The following is a 6,528-nucleotide window of genomic DNA, read 5'->3' as shown; positions in this document are numbered from 1 at the left end:
CACAAAATTTATAGAGACTATTTATCAATTAATTTCTCAATTAGAGATTTATCCCAAATTTTTCCAAATTTATATTTTATTTAATCCTTTTTATGAGTTTCAATTAATTATTTTTGTAACCTAAAAAGTTTGTTAAAATTAAATGTTTCTTGCAAAACCTCAAAATTACCCATTGATATAAGTTTTGACCAATAGTTAAGAAATTTTATCATTAGGTAAAGATATTAGGTGAAAAAATTAATACTAAAACAGCACATATAACTCTCGTACGTAGTATCTTCATCTAAAATTAAAAGGATGAAAAACAAAACTACGTGGTTTCTTTGTAACGACTTAATTATAAGTAAATTATTATGCCGATTTTGTTTTAATTCAACAACCAAATCACAGTTCAAATGATGGTGATTAATGATAAGCAAAATTAAATTTAAAAATGAACCTTTTGAATGGATATAAATGAGATTTGAAATATATAATGAATATTTGTGTAACATATATCTTAATTTTAGGGGAGTTTTATTTATACTTTAAAAATGGAGAAAGCATACAGTTCTGTAATTTACATCAATAGAGTGGTAATTGATATACTTTTTCTTTACAAAATTTGAAGATCCATAAATTTTTTACACAAATTTTTAGCATAAAGCGATAAATAAAATATATTGAAAAATACATTTTTGCCAACACATTGAAAAATATAAGTTCTTATATGTACTTTACAATGCATTTTAATAGATTATATATAATTTCATTTATTACACTAAAAGTGCTTAAATAAAATTTACATAATCACGCATAAAAAATTATACAAGAATGATTTTTAACTTAAAGAATTATATAATAATAGATTAAGACAGATATAGTTGGGCACTGCTCATATTTTTATTAGCAAAACTGTTTCCATTAGCAGCATCTGAATACTCATGTTTCCTTGCTGTACAGAGCTGCCGCGCCATGTTTGTGTAATAAAACGTTTACACTGATCACCAATGCTTTTTGGTCTGTCATTATTTCACTCGGCCCCAAAGGAAATGGCTGATTTTTTTTTCCCCTGTGGTGTTCAACACTACAGTCACTTTGATAGCATTGTTAGAGGGACAACTTCCCAAGTCTCTTAGGGGATGTTTGGATGAAATCAAACCATGATTTGGAGAATAACTTCTAGAAAATAGGTTTTGGGAGAATAGATTTTGTGAAAAAAGTAATTTTGATAAAGTGAGAGTATTTGGATAATTGTTATTAGAAGCACTTTTTATATGTACAAATTACTAAAAAATGAATAAGTTAATATGATAATTACATAAAAGATAGATTTTATAATATATTTTAATTTGAAGGAATAAAATTATTAATAATATATTTTTTACCAACATAATTAATAATATATAAGATAATGTAATTAATAAATAATTAATATGTGTATATATATTTAAAAAAAATAAGATTAAATATATTTTTAGAAAAAATCAATATTTTTTTCCCAAAAAAATATTATTTAATGCTAATAAGGGAGGAGAACCGGTCCAAAAAAAAAGAGTGAGGAAAGAGAAAGAAGAAGCAATGTAAAGGCGTGAGGGGCAAAAAATATCACTGAGGACACCACACAAAACCATAGTTTGAAAAAAAATAGGGGTGTTTGGCTATATTTGGTACCAAACCTTGGTTTGGATTTCAAAAGCAATTTTCACATGTTTGCCAAACACCCCCTATTATAACGAGAAGGAAAAGAGCAGGAGCTTCAGGATTAAGCATGAAAAGTTAACGGTGGACTATACCCTATTATAGTACTCCTCCGGTCCTAATTATAAGACCCAATTGAATTATTTGAGGAGATTAAGGAAGTAAGTTAAGTTGGTTATTTATAATAAATAAGTGTTGTCATTCCTAAAATATCCTTGCTAATTAAGTATATTGGCTAAACTATCATTATTAAAAGGATTATCTTGGAAAAAAATGCATAAATATAAGAGAAAAAATGGATTGGGGTCTTATAATTAGAACCAAATAAAAAGTTAAATGGGGTCTTATAATAAGGACCGGAGGAGTATAACGTTCTGCTTCAACCTTTTCAACACCTTCTTTTTGGGCAGATACCCATCATGATAAATATTGTATAAACACTTGAATAATTGAATTGATGAGTGTGGAGATTTTTTTTTTGAAGGTATATATATAATTTTTCATGTCATTACCCATATATCTCCTCTTGGGACCTTATGGCACATTATATATTATATACTATATAGAGCGTGTGTGTGCGCGCGCGTGAAGAACTGCAAACCGTAACGAGAGAAAATGTGTATCCATATATTGCATTTAGTTTTTTATTTGCCTATACCATCTATGCATCCATATATTAAACAACTGGAACGAATTCCAAATAACAAAAAAAAAAAAAGATGTAGGATAAATAATTAGAGAGTTAGACGGGCCTCCTGGGGATAGAGAGATGAACCCTCACGATTTCTAAAGTCTGACAGGTTTTCATCTTACCATAAATTTCATTGTTGTTGGTATTGACATGTAGAATGGGACTCTATCTTTATTCTCGCCTCGGCATCTCTTTATTCGGATAATGTTACCTCCCATATTAAATATAAGAACTAAATAACTAATTTGTAAAAATTAAGAAAATTAACTAAGTTGATTATTTGTAACAAATATGTGTTAATTCTCCTAAATTATCCTATTCAATCATGTTAATTGGAACTATTCTTTGATAAAAATTCCTTACGATCAATAAGGATATTTTAGAGAAAATTTTATAAATTTGGGAGATAAAATAAATCGAGATCTTATAATTTGGACCAAATCCAATCTCTAAGTAGCTCTTATATTTAGGATAAGAGGATGTATATAACTTTTAAGCAATAGCATATCTTCTTAATTTTTGTTCTAAATAGGTGTTTGAGGTAGCCTTTTTGAAAGTGATTTTATAGTGTATGGAATAACTATGTGAGAGAAATTTTATGTGGTTTACCTAAAAGCACTTAAAAAAAAAAAGCTTCTAGCTCTCCAAACAGGAAGCGGCAAAATTGGTGCTTTGAACTCCATGCTTTATATTTTTAAAAGAGATAGAGAAACAAACAACAAATTGATTAAAAATGAATAAAAATTAAAAAAGATTGCTGTGTTAAACATTAAAGACTGAAAAACAACATCTGATAGAGGAAAGAAACAGAAAATAGAATATTGAAAAAATATTTACCACATTCAAACAATATTATTGAAAGTGGTTTTAACTGTATTTAAAAAAGAGAGAATTTCATCCAAAAAAAAAAAGCTTAAAACTACCAAATGGAATAAGTTGCTAAAATATTCCAATAGTATACATGGAAGAGCACCTAACACCCGAAAGTTTTTTTTTTTTTGGCTCTAAAATGTCCTTGAAACATTAATTCATAGCTATTATGCCTTGACCATTAACAATGTTAAATTTGATTGTTAAATGATTTTGTTTGACCCTAATTGTTTGCTTGGCAGCCACATGCACTCTGATTTTCCACCTGATCCTCTCTCTCTCTTTCTCTCTCTTTCATTTACTATTTCTCTCCTCTCTCTATGGATTTCATGATAAAGGTCCTAGTGGTTAATGTTATTATTTTAATGGTCAATTTTAGTTTTTTAATAGTAGGGGATCATATTGCTGCAATTTTAAAATTTCAAGATAAATTTGCTCCAAAAAAATTCCAGATACACAAAGCTCCTGAGTGAAAACTTCCACGGTAAATTTGTATCCTTACTAAATCTAAATGAGATTTGGTAACAACACTTTAATAGGTTTTAACAATACTCGATTTGCAAATAATGATAAATTTTGTAGAAATTTTTTATTTAATATTTAGTAATTTCAACATTCTTTTTGTGGGATTCTCCCAAAAAAAATGCCTTCCCATAACTAAAAACTAATTACTAAACAAATTTCTTTTAAAGAGTATAAAATTATTTTGGAAGTAACAAACCAAAACGATCATAATTTTTTTTGTTTTATTTTTATTTTTTTAAAATTAGTTTACAAAATGGCTGTTAAAAATAAAAAGTAGAAACAAAATCAAAAAAGTTCTATATATATATATATATATATATATTCATGCCTGTGCATTTCATGCTCTCAACATTATCTCAAGTACCGTCGGTTTCTCCAAATTTATCCTTTCTGAAAGTTTGTACAAGTAAAATTTGAACAATGAATTTGACATAATATAACTAATAATCAAGCTTCTTAAAAATCGACATGATATAACTGATAATTATAAAACTTTTTAAGTGATTGACATAATATAACTGATAGGGATAATTTTGAAATTTTTACAAAAAAAACTAATTTTAACTAACTTTATCAGTTAGAAAAGTAGCTAATTAAAATTTATAACTAATTTTAATTAATTTTAAGTTACGAAGTTGAAGCTTATAAAAAATCAGATGAAATATAAATTTGTGTGTATTTTTTTATACAAAAAAGTTTAAGTGAGTTGGGTCCCGGTGGCTCACCAGGACTAGGATCAAGACATGCCTCTAGGCTCATAAAGTACTTACAGAGGTACTTACGAATCACCCACCAACAAGGTTCTCATATTGACAGCGAGATTCAAACTCATGATTTTATAGCTTATAAGCTAACTTTTTACTAACTGAACTAATTGTTATTGGTTAAATTCGTGTATTGAAAAAGATATTCTCAACACTCTTGCGAACTTTTTCTGGCCCATACTGGGATATGCATGCACAAGTAGTGCGTATCAAGCGATGCCCCAAACGCGTTGTACGTGTATGCAATTTTTTTTTCTTAGTCAGGTGGTGTCGTGCAGCTGCCTTTAATGCTTTATATTTTTTTTTTTCGCTATTTTCTATATTTTAATATAAATGATATTACCTTTTTGTTATAAACGTATGAATTGATTTTAAAATATCAATTTTTTTATATTTATCATTTTCTTTCAAATTAATTAATTTAACTTATAAATTGATATATAATATAATACATTACATAGAAATATTTTACGATAATAACTTGTAACATGTTTTTAATATAACATATTTTGTCAAGAGTAATAATTTTTTATTTAGTATTTCTCATAAACTATAAAACATTATAAGTAATTAAACAAACTATTCTAACTAGTAATTAATTTTTCATTGAAAGTGATTTTAACATTTAAAAAATGATTAATTTTCTTAATTTACGTAAAGTTATTAACATGAATGAGCGGGAAAAAAATGGAGAGAGATGACTAAAGTGAACGTATGTCCAACACGCTCTCTCCCTCAACGTTATTCAATATTCATACAGCTTCTTCATTTCTTTTTCTGCTTAATTTACTTCTATTTACTTTGTTCCCTTTCTCCTCTGCTCCTTTCTTAACTTATTATACTCTTCTAGTAAAAACAAAAAAAAACATTATAATCTTCTAGTCCTATTTATAAAAAAAAAATTTATCTTATTTATAAGTTACATCATTAAATTTTTAAAATAAATTTATTATTTTAATTTTCATTTATTATTATATTCTATATTATTATTTTGTTAGAAAGTGTATGCTTCTCCGATTCAGAATATAATTAAGCACCATTTTATTAGAGGGGCTTAGTTTTTTTTTTTTATAAGATACATTTCAGTTCATCTAATCACTTAATGAGTTTTTTTCCCCAAACCCCTCCATACACTACAAAAAAATTGACTTTCAGCGGCGACAAAAGTCGCCGCTGAAAGTACAAAAGTCGCCACCGAAAGTTTTTTGCGGCGACAAGTCGCCGCTGAAAAGTCGTTGCCGTAGCAGCCGTGGCTGAAAACTTTCAGTGGCGACTAAAAATGTCGCCGTTAAAAGATACTTTCAGCGGCGACTTTTAGAAGTTTCAGCGACGACAAATGTCACCGCCGAAAACACTTTCAGCGGCGACATTTGTCGCCGCTGAAGGACTTTTCAGCGGCGACTAAAAAGTCGCCGCAGAAAACACTTTCGGCGGCGACACTCTTGTCGCCGCAGAAAACACTTTCGGCGGCGACACTCTTGTCGCCGCCGAAAGTGTTTTCAGCGGCGACAAATGTCGCCGCCGAAAGTGTTTTCTGCGGTGACTTTTTTGTTGCCGCTGAAAGTAATGCCTAAGAAGAATTGGCTTTACTAATGCCACGTCATCACCGTCGGTGCCACATCATCGTCTCCGGCCGCCACGTCATCACCGTCGACCTCCACGTCATCGCCATCGGCGGCCACGTCATCACCGCCGACCGCCATGTCATCACTAGCCACCTCCACGTCATTGCCACGTCACTCCTCCTCGCCACGTCATCGTCTAAATATTTTCACCTTAAATGTGTCTTCTTCCAGGTTCGAACTCGTGACCGCCTCCTTTCGTGTCCAACCTTCTTGCCGCTGAGCCAGATTGAATTTGTTTATTAATATTGTAAAATAAAATATATATTATTATATTATACTTTCAGCGGCGACTAAAAAAGTCGCCGCTGAAAGTCCACTTTTGGCAGCGACAAAAAAAGTCGCCGCTGAAGGTCCACTTTCGGCGGCGACACTT

Source organism: Neltuma alba, unplaced genomic scaffold (genome assembly GCF_004799145.2).
Source record: "Neltuma alba isolate B1F8T4 unplaced genomic scaffold, ASM479914v2 tig00010219_pilon, whole genome shotgun sequence".
NCBI lineage: Eukaryota > Viridiplantae > Streptophyta > Magnoliopsida > Fabales > Fabaceae > Neltuma > Neltuma alba.
Note: the sequence above shows the minus strand (reverse complement) of the source record.